General features: G+C 43.0%; 1 protein-coding gene across 7 annotated transcripts in view; it reads left to right on the forward strand.

Annotated features, from left to right (window-relative positions):
- The window catches only part of CCDC148 (coiled-coil domain containing 148), a 267,767-nt gene that overhangs the window by 42,587 nt on the left and 206,402 nt on the right, over nt 1-18,778 (forward strand). For 2 of the 7 annotated variants that reach the window (XM_068245736.1, XM_068245741.1), the window contains exon 2: nt 6,341-6,415. The exons of 3 other annotated variants lie outside the window; for them this stretch is intronic. The gene's annotated coding sequence lies outside the window, so the exon portion shown is untranslated. Of the gene's footprint in view, nt 1-6,340; nt 6,416-7,528; nt 7,571-13,200; nt 13,274-18,778 lie in introns of those variants that run through there. 2 more of the 7 variants (XM_068245739.1, XM_068245737.1) reach the window with 2 other exon arrangements.

The following is an 18,778-nucleotide window of genomic DNA, read 5'->3' on the forward strand; positions in this document are numbered from 1 at the left end:
TCTGCTAGCCAGCATCCTCTTGTAGTGCTCAGTGCAGTATAGTTCCCCTTGCTATAGTGTCCTACTGTATTACAGTACCATGTTATAGTGTTATTTCCACTATTATTTAGTATTGATACAGTCCCACTCCCTTCATGATGTTTCTAGTTAGAGTATAGTACAGCCAGATATGATTGGTGAAGAAAAGATAACTCCGTTCAAAAATTCACAGTTTGTTGTTTTGTAGCCTGATGCGGTTACACTGCCCCAAATTATTTTTCAAGCTATATTTATGGCCATGAAAGTGCAGCTTTCTGTTACTGCGCAGGCGCAGAATGCTCCCAGCCATCGAAGCGTGATGGGGAGCGCACACGGCCGGACTGCGCCTGCACTTACTGGCAAATATAATGGGCATCTATCGGAGGAACCAGGTGGGGGAGGAGAACGGCAAGGGACCGATTAGTCTGAAGGGGGCTGGAGGAAGCCCCAGACATGCATCATTTTCTTCTCTTTGTTAAAGGTACACTTCAAGCCGTGGATTGAAAACAATGGGTCTGTTTCTGTTAAATTAGCTCACCTTATTTATTAACTCACAATTTATCTCTCCTTAAATTACTTAACTCATGATTTACCTCTCCTTATCTAACTTAACTCATGGTTTAGTTCTCCTTATCCAACTTAAATCATGGTTTATCTCTCCTTATCTATTTATCTCATTAATTATCTCTCCTTATTTGTTTATCTCATGCATTAGCTCTCCTTACAGTTAAGGTGAAAAATACGTAAGCTTCGTGAATAAACCCCAATATGTTCAATTGACCTGAATGATCACATCATTAATACTTTCGCTGAAAATCCCACTTTTAATGGGCATCTTTAATGGCGTGCACTGCAGAAATTTGGGCACTGGGCATATCTGCTTGTAGGATATTGTTAACATTACCGATATTCTACTACTGGGCAGTGGTAATTTAGATATCTGATATGTTACTATTGCTGAACCTAACCCTATTGTTACATGAGCCCTCCCTCCACCAGTGCCTAATCCTAAACACCCCCCAAACACACACACCGATGCCTAACCCTAACCAACCCTCCCACCAATGCCTAACCACACCCCCGACTGATTCCTAAACCTAACCGACCACCCCACCACCCATGCCTAACCCTAACCACCACCATCCTCCCAACGCAAACCCACCATGTCCCCTTCGCTGCCATTTCTGATGAATATTGTGTTGCCATGTTAATGGTAGTTTGGGCACTGGGGCTCACCGGCTATGCAAAGTGCGGCTTCAAGTAGCTGCAGTTTGAACATGGGCGTCTATGCAAAGATGGATTAAGATGTAATGGGGCCCTAGACTAAGTAGTAGATTTGTGGCCCCATTGTGGTCTTTCTGGCAAGCTGAAGTGGAGAGAGGTCTGAGCAGGTGGCTGGTGGGCCCCTTGACACCCACTAGGCCCCAAGCACCTGCCTAGGTTGCCTGGTGGATGATCCTGCCCCTATAGGGCACCCAAACTTTCCCAGGACCCAGATTTCCTATTTAGGTGTAATGGCCACTTCCTAAGTACTTGGATTTACTGCTGTTAGTGGGCACTATCAGAAAGCTCAGCTCATTAAATACACAGAGAACCTCCACTCACTGGGCTGAAGCTGCTCCCTGCATTACATTGCCAGGGACTATTTTCATTTACTTTATGAAAACTCTGGCAGCCTTTCAGAAACAGACTTTGTTTATAAGAGGTTATTCCTCCTCCTACATATGGATTATTTAAAGCTGGTGCCTGGAGTTTTGTTCGCAGACATGAGAGAATAATTTGCCATCAGCTGAACAGCGTGCCGGTCGGTGTTTCCATTGTTGCGCAGACACAGCCATGCACATTGCAGAAGGTGGCAGCTGGCTGGCATCCTTCGCCAGCGGTGCTCTATTAATCAGGGCTGCCAGCCTTACATACATTCGTGGACAGTCTGTAAAAATGAACTTTTTTTTTTGCACTTTCTGTAAAAATACACCCTGCTTTCTGTAAATCTCTCTGCTTCACCAATAATGCCTTTCTAATAGGGGTCAAAGCTATAGGCTTGCAATACACCAGCGGTTCTGGATGCTTGTCTTGCTTACAGGGCTCGAAAAGGAATAATTTGCATAATCAGTAGTGGTGCATTGTGGGTAACCACAAATGTTCACTTATAGCTGAATTATTGCAAATTTCCTTCTGTTTTAAGAAGGCAAATTTCACCAAGCATTGCTTATTAGTAGGAAGGCTTTTCGGTCTCCCCCTATACATTCCTAGTGGTTTGGGTCACCCCGAGCTGCTTGGTTACTCTGTAATAGGCCTTTACACACACTGCCTCTAGGTATGTTTATTGTATACTACCCCACCTCTTGTCGTCCCCGCCCCCCCCCCTCCCATTCCTTTAGATGGTAAGCTCTTAAGGGCAGGGCTCTCTCCCCTTTTGTGTCCTGGAAATCATTATACATTTGATTCATCATGTTACATTTGTCACTGTCATTACCAATTCTGTATCTTGTGTTCTGTATTTTGTATCGTTTTTGTATTTTGTCACCAATTGTGTATTTTTTATATTGGTATACACCAGTAATCTGCAAACTTGGCTCTACAGCTGTTAAGGAACTACAAGTCCCACAATGCAATGCAGGAGTCTTGACAGCCACAGATTCATAAAGACAAATGCATTGTGGGACTTGTAGTTCCTTAACAGCTGGAAAGCCAAGTTTGCAGATCACTGGTGTACACCATTCTCTGTATTATTATGTACCTCATGTTCGCTTCTTACTTTGTATAGCGCCCCAGAATATGTTGGCGTTTTTTAAATCAATAATAATAATAATTTTCAGTGTGGCCTCTGACCAATAGATCCAGAAAAAGCTATTTTAAATCTAGATCCAACTCAAAGTACATTACTGCTGGTCAGCACGGTTCTGAGAACTGTCCAGTATAAGACACTTTCCTATCTGCCCATATGGAGGAAATGTGTGCTAGCATCTATCAAAGCCACGGCCTATAGAACATTCCCTCTCTCTGTCTCTATCAGTGGTGCCTCATGGAGGAACGGCAGTGGATAAGAGCCTAGGCTTCCTACACATGTACACATTATATTCTGTAATACTTACAGCCTTTATCAGACTCAAATATTTATAGAGCCAAACCATACAAACATCCCTGTCAGTATGAAGTGTTTATTCCGAGTAATTGAACCGTATCTTTAATCCAGATAAGGCATTTCTTATGCATTCTTTTGTTCCATAAACATTTTACTGTTCACAGCAGAGTCCTTACAGCTCATCAAAAACTTGTTTCCTCCAGGAGTGTACGACGGACTGTCACAGATTACATCGTAAAATCTGTCACTGCGAGTGCAAAAATAATGCTAAACCGGCTGTATTTTGTTACTACAGTAGACATATGATACATCTACAGCACTGGGCAACAATCCTGAAGAAGGTTTTATAGCTGTGTTGTTAATGGACACTTTCTCAGCAAGTGAATTAGGTAGAGGCATATACCGTATATACTTGAATACAAGTCGACCTCGTGTACAAGTCAACTCCAATATTCAACCCTCTTAATCTGGATTTTTTTATGGACTCAAGTATAAGTCTACCCAGCAAAGTTATTGGCTGCACTTGGGGCTCAGGAGAGGTTAATGACTGCACTGCATACAGTATTGCAGCCATTATCCCCTCTGCCCCTTAAGTGCAGCCAATACCTCCTCCAGGCCCCCCAGTATTTCTCCCCAGCGCCTTTCCTTGTTAATTGTTGAGGCCAGGACTTTCAGACCTATGCTTTTCTTGGCATTTCCTTTCCTCAACGTATCACTTACCACTGAGTAAATTGCTGCAAATGGGAATGTCACTATTAGTAGACATATAACTCAGTGTTGCCTATGACTTGTGTATAAGTCGACCCCTATACTTTTATGAACTGAATCATAACTTAATTTCTAGACTAATACTCGAGTATATAAAGTATGCTTATATAGAAAGTATCCTACTTACAAACCAAACAAGTTACAATGTTGTATACATACATACAAAGTTATCTCCTTGTACAAAATATACTTTTCTGGTGTGGGGGCCCTTTTCCACTACAAGCGCAATCCCAATTGCGCTGCATTTGCGATCGGGCACTGCCTTTTCCACTTGCCCAAAATCGCAGACGCCGACGATTGCATTCTGGGAAAACCGGTGCACCTTAGTGGGAAATGAGCATCACGATTTATATGTAAATCACGGTGCTCTCACGATCAGCAAAACGGCTGTGATCCGCTTTTTGAAGTAGAAGCGAATTGCATCTAGTGGAAAAGGGCCCTAATTCTTAATTTTGTTGTTACATGTTACAGTATTGTATAAACTGTTGCCAGCTTTTTAAAACAAATTTTAAAACAACACGATGAGGGCAAAGGCAGAATCAAGGTCTGGAGTCAGTACAAACAGATCCAAAAGCCAGGTGATCAGAATACAGAGAGCAGAGCCAGCAGCGGATGTAGATGTTAAAAAAAAAAAGTATAACAGCCCCCTGCAGCCGACCTGTGCTTGCGAAGTTACCAAACGATTCTCTGTTCCCCCACCGCGGCTCACGTTCACTTCTGCCAGTTGATGGCCATTGCGCCTGTGCGTGTTCTCGTTCGCGCTCCCGTCGCCTGGAGCGTACTGCGCATTAGAGATTTTCTCGTACTGTGCATGTGCGGGACACTTTTAGCCACGGGAGTGCTTATGAGGATGCGGGCGGCCAGGCCCGCGCAGGCGCAGTGAACCTCGACTTACAAGTTGGCGGTTCCGAAAGTCAGACCCGGCAGGGGAACGGAGGATCATTTGGACACGTGTGCAAACTGCAACAGGTGATTGTATAATGAATAAATGTCCAGATAGTTTTGCAGTAGGGCCACCTGCTGGTGTGCAGTGGAAGTACCACACACTAGGTGCAAAATGCCACCAGCAGGTAAACCAAGAGATTTCTGGTGGGGTATAGTGCAGAGGGTCATGTGGAATGCCACCTGCTGGGGTACAGGTACAAAAAATGATTCTAAGCACACCGTGCCACCAGTAGGTGCAATAATACAGGTCCGTACTCCTCACAATGTACATACTACTGGGTCACTCAAAAGCAGTGCCTCACAAGGGCAAAGACTGATGCACACGGACTGAAGGAGTAGCACACTGGCCAGACAGGTGAGTTTGCTTTGCTGCAAAAACTGCAGGGGACCACCATTCTCATTGGGGGAGACCTAGGGTGCCCATCCGCTGGCTCTAGGACCCAGGGAAACAATACTATCTGGGGAGGGGGGGGGGGGGGGCTGGGGGTTTCAAGCACTAAAAGGTGTAGCTTGGATCACTGGGCTTTCTATTCAAACCTGAATGAAATAAGCGTCACTAAGCAGTCTGACCAGATGATAGATAATTGTGATCATGTGATCACATCACTTCAGGGTGGTCCAGTATAGGGCCCATTAGGAGACAGGTAAAAAGGGCGCTGTTCGGCCGAGTACATTTGGGCACCGCCATAGGTCGTAATCTGAACGGCTATATTCGGTGAGTAATTTGGTCACCGGCAAAAGACAAAGCCCAAATTACGATAAAACAGTGCAATTCGGGCCGGCACCAATAGCTGGAAGCTGAATTGCATCTTACCCCCGCTGTACAGCGGCTTGGAGGGGGAATAGTAATTCATGCGGACAGAAAATTAGCCATAGCAGGGTAAGACGTTTTTTGGCTTCACCCTGCGCCTACATTTCCCAGTTTCCTTTTTACATGTAAGCAGCCCATTATAACTGAAAAACGTTCCATAGATGTGAATTCCCGACTCCAGACGCACAGATTCCTTGCTTCATCCAAAGTCTTGTTTACGTACCACATTCCTCTAGTGCTGATAGTGTACAGGGCAGTGTGTGAAGACATTCAGCTTCCCCCGCACATGTATACGTAAGCAGATAAAGCAAAAAGTCTATAAAAAATGATACTTTATTGTATATAATTAACCATTTTTAAAGGAATGCTGGACAGTTTATTATGAAAAGAATGTCTTTTCCTGGCACTTTTGCGTGTTTGTATTGGTTGCGAAATCTGGGTCAGATTTATGGAAAGGCTACATAGTCCCAGGCCTAGAGCAACTCCTGCCCAAATGGTGCAGCTAGACATTATTATTATTTAGTATTTATTTAGCGCTGACATCTTCTGCAGCACTGTATAGAGTACATTGTCTTGTTACTTAACTGTCCCTTAGAGTGGCTCACAATCTAATCCCTACCAAAGCCTATATTGTTTAGTGTATGTGTTGTAGTCTAGGGCCAATTTGGGCTAAGGCCAATTAACTCATCTGTATGTTTTTTGGAATGTGGAAGGAAACCGGAGTGCCTGGAGGAAACCCACTCAGCGAATCAGGTGGTTTTGGCGCTGAGCTGGGCACTGCTATATCGGTAAGGAGTGAGATTTGGATTTGGTTGATACTTTGACTTCTGTTCCCAAAATAGCTTTTATTCCTGTACTTGTATCCCTATGTTGGCCAGAAATAACAGTTTAACCACTTTATCCACCACTACAGTATATCTACGTCCTCTGTGACTTCATCTAAGCCACGAGTCAGTAGATATACATCTTGTAGCAGAAGCAGTGCTGTGCAGTATTGGACTTGCTCCTGTGCACATTTCTGGCACTATCTGATGCAGCACTAATTGGTGAATGGGAATATATGTTTCCTGAGCTAATGAGATTGATTTTTACCATTAAAAATACTTTTATTTTCTCAGTTCATAGTGAAAAATACACTCTATAGCATTATTTCAGAGTCAAATATCTTCATTATAAATTGTGACAGGAACATAATCCAAGTTGTGTGATAAGCGGTAGAAATAGCCAAACTAAATTTGTGTTTTTTATCTACAGTAGCACTTTTTATTTTTAAACTGGAATTGGTAAAACTGAGAAATAATGTGTTTTTTCTATTTATTTCCTTGTTTTCCCATTAAAATTCATAGAAAACAAAATTGTTTGAGGGAAAAAATGGCATACAATGTAAGCCTAGTTTGTCTTAAAAAAAAAAACAATATATATTTTATTTCTGTGTCATAAGTAGGGATAAAGTGATTGCTGAATAAATAAGGACATAGCTAAACTGTCAAAACTGCTCTGGTCCATCAGTGGGAAACAAGGTCTGGATGCAAAGTGGTTAAAGCAAACCTGAGCTGAAAATTAAAAATAAATATACACAAGTCATACTTGCCTCCCGTATAGTCTTCTCGCGAATCTATTTCTCCTCTCCCGTGTCCTGTGTGTCCACTGTGATGGATGGAATTGTCCATCCTCCATTTTAAAAATGGCAATGACCCCATAACAGCTTCTGGGTCAGCACACTGTAAGCCACTTGAGCCTTAGGAAAACATGGACACTACCTTGCGCACACTGTAAGCCACTTGAGCCTTAGGGAAACATGGATATTACCTTGCGCAGCAGTTGTCCTTTCAGTTATAACTGACAGCAACTGATATATTTCAGTTCTGACAAAATCTTGTCAGAACTGGAAGGATTTGTTATTAGAAGTGAATGGTGAACTTCTGAGAGGAACTGAGGGTGAGGTAAGTACCATATGTAATATTAATTTGCAGGTACATCATGTGTTTACTTTAAAGAGACTGTGTAACAAAATGTTCAGCCTTATTTCTTCTATCCTATAATTTCCTATACTGTACCTGTTCTAATGTGGTCTGTGTTACTGCAGCCTTTTCTAGTTGCACAGTGGCTGTGTTATCTCTATTATATGATCTAATCTTCTGTCGGCTGAGGCTGGAATGTGTGGAATGTGCTGTTCTGCTTGTCATTGGCAGAAGCTATACACACCCTCTCCAAGCTCTGTATGAGTCAGAGACTGAGTTCCTCTCAGCCTATCACACTCTAGTTAGAAGCCATGTCTTTTGTTTGTAAACACTGCCTAAAAATGGCAATTACAAGCCAGGATTGCAGCAGGGAGTGGCAGAAACAGCACAGAGGGGCCCAGGAGAACATAATGAATAGAATGGTATGCTTTTTATTGTAAGAATTTTAGAGTACAGATTCTCTTTAAATAATTTTACTCAGTTCAGGTTCACTTTAACTACTATCATTGACTCTGGGGCCTGCAGTTGGACGTCAGTCTAATCTTCACATGTAGGGCAGCCAAAATGAATTAAAGCCTGCACACAAGAATCAAGAGTTTACCTTTGAAACTTATAAAACCTTTTCTTGCTTCTTTGTTCTTTCTGTGCTCACTGAAGCCTGCTGCTCTCTATCACTGGATTAACTAAGTGAGCTGAAGCATACAGGAAGACTAGACACATAGTCTCGAGCGGTCAAATCTGCAGTGCCCATTTTAACCTGACCAGGCAGTTCCGTCATCCACTCTGGGATAAATTTCAAGCCCTTTATCATTTTGCTGATGGTTCTCATATCAAGCTAGAGAAGATTAGATAGCCCAAATGTTCTTTGCTTGTCACACAGCAATTTACAGACATATGTACTGTATATTTACCCGAAGAAGCAGGATTCTCCCACAAAACGTGTTGTGTGTTATCTCCAGTAACTTCCCTTTACTGATCAATGCTGTGGTCTTTATTTGGAGGAGATAAATTCACCACCCTTCCTTATTTTAAACGTTTTAACCACGTTATCAGAAATTGGGACCATCTAGCAATGTATAATTCTGATTTAAAGCCTTGCATTTCCACCAATGAAACGCTTCCTCTTCTGAAGTCTATTCTCCCAGGCCATCAAGAAATGAGAATTTGAGGAAGACAACATCCAATTTCTGGGTTGATTCATCTATACCAAATGGTTTACTAAGGACTCCCAGACATATCCTGGAATGCCCTGGGCCTTTGGTTCAGAATGATGTCCAGTGATTCATTTTTGACATTTTCTACCTTTAGTTTATCCAGGAAATTTCCCTCCAAAATTGCAGAAGAGCACACGCTGTTTAAATGTTCTCTTTCAGGTCAATCACCATAACAGAACTTTATCTCCACTCTTGTGCTTTGTTATTTAAATCTAGTACTGCAATTTATTTTGAAAGTGAATGTCTCTGAACTTGCAAGAGGAACTGTGTTATCCCAACAATCTACATTTAAAGAGGTTCTCCAACCCATTCAATTTTTTTCCAGGAAAATGCCCATGACATAAGAAAGTTTAGACTTTAGATTAGAAACCAGAAGTTGCTAACCAACAGATCAGCACTGGAGGAATGGTACTGCCGGCTAGAGAATGCCAGAGCAACATGAAGCACATGGTATGCACCGCCCACTAGAGATGGGCCGAACGGTTCGCCGGCGAACGGTTCCAGGCAAACTTTGGGGGTTCGCGTTCGCCTGCATCAGGCGAACTTTTGCGGAAGTTCGATTCACCCCATAATGCTGTATTGAGCAAAATTTTTAGCCTCCATTTCACTGTCAGCAGACATGTTATTGTCAAACACACTGCTTTCAGTGCTAGAGAACCTGCCCACCTTCCCTTCAAGCTAGGTCCTTTATACCATTTGACTCAGTTGCCTGGCTACACTAATTAGTTATGGGACAGCTGCTATACACTCGGGTAGGGAGATTTTAATTGGCCTCCCACCCCCCTCCTCCCACCTCCCACCTCCCTCCTCCCACCTCCCACCTCCCTCCTCCCACCTCCCTCCTCCCACCTCCCTCCTCCCACCTCCCTCCTCCCACCTCCCACCTCCCTCCTCCCTCCTCCCTCCTCCCACCTCCCACCTCCCTCCTCCCACCTCCCACCTCCCTCCTCCCTCCTCCCACCTCCCTCCTCCCACCTCCCACCTCCCTCCTCCCACCTCCCACCTCCCTCTACCCTTCTACCTATTCCCTCCTCCCTCCTACCGGAGGGAGGAGGGTCTCTTCTGCCAGGGAATTATACGATTTTAAAAACCAGTATACATCATACCATAGCCGGGAATTGAACCCAGATCTCACTGTGTGGTGGGCACGTCACCCTAAGCACTGTACCACTACAGTAGTAAGTGAAGCTAGCCTAAAATGTACCATTTATGCTCAACGCAATAGAACCATTAGGTTGCTTAAAGGAGAACTGTAGTGAGAGGTATATGGAGGCTGCCATATTGATTTCCTTTTAAGCTATACCAGTTGCCTGGCAGCCCTGCTGATCTATTTGGCTGCAGTAATAATAATAATAATAATAATAATCCAAACATTTGTATAGCGCTTTTCTCCTGTCGGACTCAAAGCGCTCAAGAGCTGCAGCCACAGGGACGCGCTCAAGAGGCCACCCTGCAGTGTTAGGGAGTCTTGCCTTGAACTCCTTACTGAATAGGTACTTGACCTAGCCAGGATTCAAACCCTGGTCTCCCATGTCAAAGGCAGAGCCCTTAACCAGTACACTATCCAGCCACTGTAGTGTGAATCACACCAGAAACAAGCATGCAGCTAATCTTGTCAGATCTTACAAAAATGTCAAACACCAGATCTGCTGCATGCTTGTTCAGGGTCTAGGGCTAAAAGTATTGGAGGCAGAGGATCTGCAGGATAGCCAGGTAACTGGTATTGCTTAAAAGGAAATCAATATGGTAGCCTCCATATACCTTTCACTACAGTTCTCCTTTAAGCAACCTAATGGTTCTATTGCATTGAGCATAAATGTTAAATTTTAGGCTAGCTTCACTTACTTCTGTAGTGGTACAGTGCTTAGGGTGACGTGCCCACCACACAGTGAGATCTGGGTTCGATTCCCAGCTATGGTATGATCTGGTGTTTGACATTTTTGTAAGATCTGACAAGATTAGCTGCATGCTTGTTTCTGGTGTGATTCACACTACTGCAGCCAAATAGATCAGCAGGGCTGCCAGGCAACTGGTATAGCTTAAAAGGAAATCAATATGGCAGCCTCCATATACCTCTCACTACAGTTCTCCTTTAAGCAACCTAATGGTTCTATTGCATTGAGCATAAATGTTAAATTTTAGGCTAGCTTCACTTACTTCTGTAGTGGTACAGTGCTTAGGGTGACGTGCCCACCACACAGGGAGATCTGGGTTCGATTCCCAGCTATGGTATGATGTATACTCATGTATGTATTCCCAGCTATGGTATGATGTATACTCATGTATGTATTCCCAGCTATGGTATGATGTATACTGGTTTTTAAAATAGTATAATTCCCTGGCAGAAGAGACCCTCCTCCCTCCGGTAGGAGGGAGGAGGGAATAGGTAGAAGGGTAGGAGGGGAGGAGGGAGGAGGGTGGAGGGAGGAGGGAGGAGGGTGGAAGGTGGAGGGAGGAGGGAGGAGGGTGGAGGGAGGAGGGGGGAGGCCAATTAAAATCTCCCTAGCAGAGTGTGTAGCAGCTGTCCCATAACTAATTAGTGTAGGCAGGCAAATGGTATAAAGGACCTTGCTTGGAGGAGGGAGGGAGGGAGGGAGGGGGGGCGGGTCCTCCAGCAGTAAAGTGTATTTCACTCAATTAGGTGTGGCTCCAGGTATTAGAGCTTTTGAAACATGTTTTCTATCATTTTTCCAGTTGATAGAATTTTTTTAAACTTTCAAAGTTCGCCTCCCCATTGAAGTCTATTGCGGTTCGCGAACTTTTTCGCGAACCGAACCTTTCGCGGAAGTTCGCGAACCTAAAATCGGAGGTTCGGCCCAACTCTACCGCCCACCTGTGCAATTTAGGATCCAAAAGTGCTAACTGAAAAGGAAATAAGTTGAAGTCCAAAAAAACTGTTATCAGTTCTGTTCAGCAGTTCTTAAAACATGTTGGGCCGATCCTTCCAGCGCCTAATTTGCTTCCGCAGGTATATTTCCCTCTTTATCTACAGAGGTCCTCACACATTTTTGTCACAGCTCAAATTAATTGATAGAACTGAATGATGAAAGATGTGGTTCATCAAGTAGAACACATTTCTCCATTACTCTGTCCATCCTAAACACTGGCAAGGATATGGCCCTTGAGGACTGGATTGTGTCACCTGTGAGCTAGACACACACAGTAGTTCTAGGTTGGAATCCACTTTGTCCTCCTATGAGGATATGTAGGGTAGCCTCTGATAGTAGATAACTTTTCCAATGTTCTTTTCACCATCTCAATTCTTCTATGCTTTTGACCTTTAACTGGTTCTATGCCCATTTTTTCCTTTCTGCATATTTCTTCTGTATGTCATTAGTAGGAGTCGCTCCTATTTGTTCTTGTATCCATCGTCAGCATCCCTGTTTCTTGCTTCATTTCTCTTTACCATTGCATCTTTTTATATTCACAATTACACCATTATTCTTGTGTTTCTGGTTCTTTGAAGCCACAAACCATCTCGGCGGAAGCTTTCATTGCTTTTTTTATACATTTCCATTCTTCATCCATATTAATATCCCTCGATATTTCAGTTTTTTTAGCTGCTGCTCCTTTTATGAACACTAAGGTGAAATCCTTAATATTTTCATTCTTCAACAAATTATTTGAATCATATTGTCTATACCTTATTTCTTACTAAGATAGATTTGTTGTCTATATGTGGCCCAAACCAAACAGTGGGCAGAGTCCACATCTACTCAATCACATCTGGTGGAACTTTAGGTAGATTTGTGGATATCCTGGTGCTACAAATTCATGTGCCCTTGCTAATAGCATATTCATTCAATCTTATACCATTTTTGTTGTATTCCGTATGAATGCTTTCTCTCCCAATTGTTGATGGATATACATTTTGGCTACAAACTTTTTAACATGTACATCACTAAGGACAATGTATATATTGTATGTGGGCCCTCAGTCATAAACTTCATCTTTATCTCCACTATATGGATCCTCGGTTTGTGTATATCATTAAAATGTGATGATGTAAAGTCCTACTCCAAAGTAAGAATCAAAAAGAGGATCTGCACACAGACTTCTTAAAGAGAACCTGTACTGAGTAAAAATATTTAAAATAAACACATGAGGTAACTTCAAATGAACATTACATAGTTACCTTGCTATCAGTTCCTCTCAGAAGCTCACCATTTTCTTCTGACAATAATCCCTTCCAGTTCTGACAATATTTTGTCAGATCTGAAATATATCAGTTTCTGTCAGTAAAATATCAGTTGCTGTCAGTTATAGCTGAGAGGAAAACTGATGTACCAGGTAATGTCCATGTTTCCCTATGGCTCAAGTGGGCGATGTTACAGTTTAACTGTGTGCTGACCAGAAAGCTGTTATGGGTAATGGCCATTTTCAAAATGGAGGACGAAAAATTCCCTTGATTACAGTGAACAAACAGGACGCGGGAGAAGAGAAAGACACTGAGGAGTAGACTACATGCAAGGTAAGTATGACTTGTGTATGCTTATTTTGACTTTTAATTTTCAGTTCAGGTTTTCTTTAAGAAACAATTAAGTTTATTGTCCGAATGCACACAAGTGTTTGCATTGGTACAATAAACTTAATTGTTCCTTAAAGCGGTATTGTCAGCATAAAAATCACATTTCAACAGCAACTGGTCTGAGTGTATTAAGTGATAAAGATGCTAATCCTGCATTCAAAACTTGCAAAACTTTCTGCTGTTATGATTTAGAGTTATCACATACTTTAGGAACACTGGCCCTTTAGTAGTCAGTGCCAAAAAGTTGAATGCTGGAAGTTCTTTTTATCTATAATATATTCCTCCTCTTCCATGTATTTCCCTGCCTAGCTGCTTATCAGAAACACCCTCTGATCACTTGTGTTTACAAGCAAGGCTGAGGTGGCTCAGCGATTGAAGGAGTAAGTAAAAATAAGTAAATAAAAAGACAGTGCAGTTGTTAGTATACACCTCAGGGGGAGTGTCTGAAGACTCTGGAAGGAGGGCAGCTAATGAATACACAATGAGCAAGAGAAGGGAGGTGGGAAAACAAGAGTCAGGGAGGATATGATGTCAGCATTAGCTTGGCAAGATGGCCACTGCCTAGAATAGGATTTTCTGCTTTTTCTTTATAAAATTCACAGGAATCATTACGTGGATAGCACAATACATCTGTTATGTAAGTAGAAGTAGTATTTATCTACTTATATGTGTTTTTTATTTCTAGGTTGGCATGGGTGTCGCTTGTTCTTTAACCTCCTGAGCGTTACGCCGCTCAGGGGGTTTTGTTACTTTTTGCCTGATTTTTTAATAGAAGTGCTAAATGGCTATAAACCCTCTAGCTAGCACTAGGCTAGCTAGAAGAAGTCTCCAGCACCCCCCGATCCCCGCCGCTCCCCCGTTTATACATTACCCAGCCTGGATCCAGCGATCGGCGCAGCCTCCCGGACAGCTCCGGTCTTCACTATGAGGAGGATAGCAGATGACGTCATGCGCAAACCAATCCTCCCCATAGAGAGACCGGAGCTGTGCCGAGAGGCTGCACGATCGCTGGATCAAGGGGGAGGGGGGGTAATGTATAAACGGAGGAATCCAGGGGATCCAGGGGTGCCAGACACTCTTACTAGCTAGCCTTGTGCTAGCTAGATGATTTACAGACATTTGGCACATTTATTTATTTATGGGGGACTCCTGGGGCCACAGAGCGGTATGCCCGACACTGTGTTGGGCATACCGCTAAGGAGGTTAAGAAGTCTGTGTGCTGATCCTCTTTTTGATTCTTGGATTTGGATTGCTACGGGATACCCAGCACCAGCATTACTCCACTTCTTCATAGAGTAAATAGAGAGGGCGGGCACCAATGCTCCTGTCACCATAAAAACATTTATTGGCAGCAGATGGTAAAATCAAAGGAGGCTATAGCCACCCTGCAGGCGGAGTGAATTGAAGATGACGTACGGGCGGGCCGCGCCGCCTGGATCACTCGTGATTTGCGGCAGTTGATTGGCCGGCCCGTGTCCCGCCCACCTCTAGGATAGGCGCAGCTCTCTGCAGTGTAGTATATATACAGAGCGCCCGATTGGAGGGAGAAGGATCTGTCACGCACGGTGGGAGCAGCGCCCTGTAACGTCAGACGCGCGGCCCAGATACAAAATGCAGCTACGTTCCAGCGCAGTCAACGGCCTCTCTGCACCCACGCAAACACCTCTGATGATACAACGGATGTTGTGAAACAGCTGTCAGGTAGGGGGAAGCATTCTCCATCGGGGGCCTCCTCTGGTTTTACCATCTGCTGCCAATAAATGTTTTTATGGTGACATGAGCATTGGTGCCCGCCCTCTCTATTTACTCTATGATACTGGAAAGTTATGCTATGGCGGTTGCACAGTGTATGTGAACCGATGGACTATGTTTCTCGCCCTGGTCATTGTCTAAATGCTGAAGTGCTTTTCATTCTTCTTCTTTGCTGAAAGTATTACTCCACTTCTTGGTGTGCGTTTTTTTTGATTGGATCTACTCCAAAAGTATTCTTATTATGACTACTAAAGTACAATATACAGTATATTTTCAGCGGATAATATCAGATGCTTTCCATTAAATTTCTTAAATCGTTGTGAATTGTACGTTTTATTTCGTTAACAAGGTGTTCAGTGATTCTACCCTTCGAAGGCTAAGAACAGTTCATGTTGCGAGAAAGTAATAATATCCATGTCATCATATTTGTGTCAATGGCCAAAGGTCATCTGTAAGTTAGTCCAGTCACTCTTTCCTGATGTCGATTTCATAATAGATACAGTGGGATGCGAAAGTTTGGGCAACCTTGTTAATCGTCATGATTTTTCTGTATAAATCGTTAGTTGTTACGATAAAAAATGGTAGTTAAATATATCATATAGGAGACACACACAGGTGGCCAAATTTCCCCACTCCACCACAGTGCTGCAGACTGGCTCATACCTCCTAAAGTGGTTTGAAACTCAGCATTTCTTCTTTGCTTTAAAAGATTCCTTACAGCTTTGAACCAACTATAACACAAAAAAGAAATTGTCGCAGAACAGCATTCAAACAGTGACGGCACTGGAAAGCTCCTTCAGCTTAAAGAGACTCCGTAACAAAAATTGCATCCTGTTTTTTATCATCCTACAAGTTCCAAAAGCTATTCTAATGTGTTCTGGCTTACTGCAGCACGTTCTACTATCACCATCTCTGTAATAAATCAACTTATCTCTCTCTTGTCAGACTTGTCAGGCCTGTGTCTGGAAGGCTGCCAAGTTCTTCAGTGTTGTGGTTCTGCTATGAACTCCCCCATCCAGGCCCCTCTCTGCACACTGCCTGTGTGATATTTAGATTAGTGCAGCTTCTCTCTGTTCTATTATCTTTTACAAGCTGGATAAATCCTCCTCTGAGCTGGCTGGGCTTTCACATAATGAGGAATTACATACAGGCACAGCTGTCTGCACTCTGCAGGAAGAAATAGCCTGACACTTCAGTGGAAGATAGCTGCAGGGGGAAAGAAACACACAAATGATCTCTTGAGATTCAAAAGGATGGCTGTATACAGCCTGCTTATGTATGGATGTATTTTCTATGTGTGGACATACTGTACATCAATCTACTTCCTGTTTTGGTGGCCATTTTGTTTGTTTATAAACAAACTTTTTAAAACTGTTTTTAACCACTTTTAATGCGGTGAGGAGCGGCGAAATTGTGACAGAGGGTAATAGGAGATGTCCCCTAACGCACTGGTATGTTTACTTTTGTGCGATTTTAACAATACAGATTCTCTTTAAAGAGGAACTTCAGCCTAAACAAACATACTGCAATTAAGTTACATTAGTTATGTTAATTAAAATAGGTAATATAATATTTTATCCACCCTCTTTTAAAAGAACAGGCACATGTTTGTGATTTCATGGGGGCAGCCATCTTTTTGGTTGACAGGAGGTGACAGGGAGCATGAGACACTGTTCCAACTGTCCTGATCACCCCTCCCAGCTGCGCGCGCTAGGAAACGAGAACAACAACATCAGAAATCCCGTTATGCTTTGCACAGCATCAGGGGAAAATGCCCAGGCAGATTTCTTTGATGGGGCGGAGTTTGGATTCTGTGCAGCTAAAAATTAGGTTTGGGTAAGAAAAACAAAGTTCTGATGCTGTGAAACTGTAAAAAAAAAAAAACACCAAGCCTTTTCAGTGCTGCTGAGTAGATTTTTACTCTGGAGGTTCACTTTAAGATCTGCATTCATAGAGGAGATAACATTATCTTTTGTTTACATTCCCATGTTGTTACATTGTGTGTAACAACTGACAACAGCTATCTTTGCTCCCAGCATGCACACTGTTCAGTACATCTCAATAGAAGAGTTTAATTTTAATATATAGTAAAAAGCAGGTTGAATAAAATGCAATGGCAGCTTTCAGAGCAGATAAATTGTACTTTAGGAACTTATTTGTAAATGGACAATATTACTTGTGCACAAAAGCAAATATGATAACTGGATAGGTAATAAAAAGTAGAAATACACATTTTTATTGAATGTCAGAGTTTCAGACCACTTTAATTTCAGGAGGCATTAATTATCAAGTTTTCACTGCTGGCTGCATACTAAGCAATAGCCGGCACTGAGGCCAAAATGCAACCATTTTTAATTCACTCCTTACACTACCTGTTATCGGAAAGGAAGGGGACTTTTAGTCATCTTGAAAGGCATGTCTGGAGCATCTTCATGGCTGTCATGGTTCTTGGATGGGAAAGAGGAGGACAGGACAATTACAAGCATTATGATGAGGTGATTATGTAATCTTCTCCCTATATTTTTTATGCTGCTCTTGGTGTTCAGCTTTAATCACAATTTCGTGTGTTTGGTGTCATTTTGAACACACCAGATTTTCAGATGTATCCCTTACGGTGTCTATGAAATCCCATAATAATGCCTAGTGCTGACGGTAATCTTTGAGCTGCCCCCAAAAGCCCCACTGCCTTCCTTGTGTACCCACAGCACCTTTTATACCCAAAAGTGACCATTCAAAGGTAAAGAAAGTCTTTGAGTGGTTTAGAATGGCCAAAGATTAATTAACCTGTCAGAGGCAGTCATATCATACAAAGGTCTGCTGTGCCCATACTTCACTCAGAGACCAATCCAAACATAACAATACTTCATTTGTGATGTATCATTATCAGACTATTGGATTATGTCTAGTAACATACGTTTTTGAAAAACTTTTAACTAAAGAGAGCTATGCGGCACAAAGCAATGCAGCCGTAGACCTTTCTACTCCATGCCTCACTAGGAAACCTGGGCCTCTATGGGATACCTTTAGTAACAAATACTGCTAAAGAAGGCTCCGATCAGGTAATTTGGGCCCCAGGATTTGCAGGAGCCTAATAGACACCTGCTTTAACAATTGGTAGTCGGGCACCCAAGTGTTGAGGCATTAGGTAGGGGGGTCTTGTTAGGCACTCAGAGGACAGCTTAGATTAAGTCATTAGGTGGAGGGGGTTCTTTTTAGGCACTCAGAGGAGGGTTAGGCATTAGGTGGAGGGGGTTCTTGTTAGGCACTCAGAGGATGGGTTAGGTTTAGGCATTAGGTGGAGGGGGTTCTTGTTAGGCACTCAGAGGATGGGTTAGGTTTAGGCATTAGGTGGAGGGGGTTCTTGTTAGGCACTCAGAGGAAGGGCTAGGTTTAGGCATTAGGTGGAGGGGGTTCTTATTAGATACTCAGAGGAGGGGCTAGGCATTATGAGGAGGGGGTTCTTGTTAAGCACTAAGAGGAGGGGTTAAGGTTAGGCATTAGGGGGAGGGGGTTCTTGTTAGGTACCCAGAGGAGGGGTTAGGCATTAAGTGGAGGGGGTTCTTGTTAGGCACTCATAGGAGGGGCTAGGGTCCGACACTAGGTGGTGGTGTGGGGGGGGGGTTTCTTTTCAGGTATTCAGATGAGGGGTTAGGGTCCAGCATTAGGTAGGGAGGTTCTTGTAAGGCACTTATCGGG

Source organism: Hyperolius riggenbachi, chromosome 7 (genome assembly GCF_040937935.1).
Source record: "Hyperolius riggenbachi isolate aHypRig1 chromosome 7, aHypRig1.pri, whole genome shotgun sequence".
Classification (NCBI taxonomy): domain Eukaryota; kingdom Metazoa; phylum Chordata; class Amphibia; order Anura; family Hyperoliidae; genus Hyperolius; species Hyperolius riggenbachi.